This window comes from Haematobia irritans, chromosome 1 (genome assembly GCF_050003625.1).
Source record: "Haematobia irritans isolate KBUSLIRL chromosome 1, ASM5000362v1, whole genome shotgun sequence".
NCBI classification, from domain to species: Eukaryota; Metazoa; Arthropoda; class Insecta; order Diptera; family Muscidae; genus Haematobia; species Haematobia irritans.
This window is the reverse complement of record NC_134397.1, coordinates 114,455,882-114,457,356: the sequence shown is the minus strand read 5'-3', so window position 1 is coordinate 114,457,356 and position 1,475 is coordinate 114,455,882. Positions and strand designations below refer to the sequence as shown.

At 30.4% G+C, this 1,475-nt stretch overlaps 1 non-coding gene across 1 annotated transcript; it reads left to right on the top strand.

Annotated features, from left to right (window-relative positions):
* Window positions 1-668: 668 nt before the first annotated feature.
* Window positions 669-741, top strand: TRNAK-UUU (transfer RNA lysine (anticodon UUU)). The gene has a single exon. It is a non-coding gene; the product is annotated as a tRNA-Lys (tRNA).
* Window positions 742-1,475: the final 734 nt, after the last annotated feature.

Below are 1,475 nucleotides of genomic sequence, written 5' to 3'. Positions count from 1 at the left end.
ACGAAGAAAAAAAGCTGAAAAACGAAAAATTTAAATTTGCTTCCTAGAAGCAAGTACACAAAACCCAAATTTAAAAGAGAATTGTGTCTTAAAAGTATCCCTACTTGTATTCTCCGCTTCTTTGGCTCGGAATCAATACCAAAATTTTTAAAGTAAAGACAAAATCTTTGGAACCGGGCATGCTTCTTTTCAGTGTACTACCAAATAATGTTTTTCCAATAAAAATAAGTTAAATTTAGCGTTAGTTTTTTTGCAGTTAAATTCAAAAGCGATGAAAATTAACTACGAAAAATTTTTCTGTGTATATTCTTCTAATTATCCTAAAAAACCATTTTTGTTTAACAAAAATAAATATGTATGTTATTGCGAAATGTAAGAAAAAAATTTAAATTCAAAAGCGATGAAAATGATTCCAAGACGAACAATGGTAAAAACATTTGGTAAAAAAAAAATAATTTTGGTTTTTGCCTTCAAATAATTTCGTTTGTCTACTACTTAAGCGACATCTTTCGTATTATCATAAAACACAAGAGGTTTGTGTAGAGGATAATAACCCATATAGCTTCTACTAGTAACCGCAAGGCGAACATTTGGTTAATTCATTTTCTCTAGTATATTATGTCACGTGCTCAATGTTTTATATTTATTTTGCCACAAGTGCAGCATGTGCCCGGGTAGCTCAGTCGGTAGAGCATTGGACTTTTAATCCAAGGGTCCAGGGTTCAAGTCCCTGCTCGGGCGACGAAAATTTTTTTTGTTTTTAATAAGAAGTAAAAATAAATAAATAAAAAAAGGGAGTTTCCGTCTCAATTGCCCAAATAGAAGGAAATTTCGCCGTAATAAAGTCATGATTTAAGGTGGGTATTAAGTTCGAGTTTAGCCGCTAAAATCGTCAGTTTTTCACGATTACTTTTCTTTAATAATCCATTTTGAGGAATGAAAACTTTGTGAAAATTTGCTTTGGGCTATTCCCCATCAAGTTATAATAAAATTTGCAACAAATGTGTACAATTTTATGCCTTTTCTTACTGATTTATTTTTCACTTTAGCGGCTAAACTCGAACTTAATGCGAAAATCGAACATAGAATCTACCTTAAACGGAAAAATCATTTCCATGGTGAATTATTAAAAAAGATTTTCTATAGATTTTATATTTCAGAAATATCGCATATTTAGTTTAGAGCCCTTCGGTAAATGCCCAGCGTACGCGAGCTTTTCAATTTCGTCTACGATGCCGTATTTCCAATAAAGTTTTAAATTAAGAGATTAAAAACATTTCCCTGCACAGAAAAAAGTGACTATTTGAATCAAATACAAAAATTGTGATTTCAATTATTTTTGTATTTGATTTTCAGCTTATTACAAAAAACATGAAGTCAATTACCCAAATTGTCGTTGTCGTTGTAAAATTAATTTCAAATAATGGGATATTTGTATTGAGTAGAAAGGTAATTGGAATTTCATTCAATTCAAA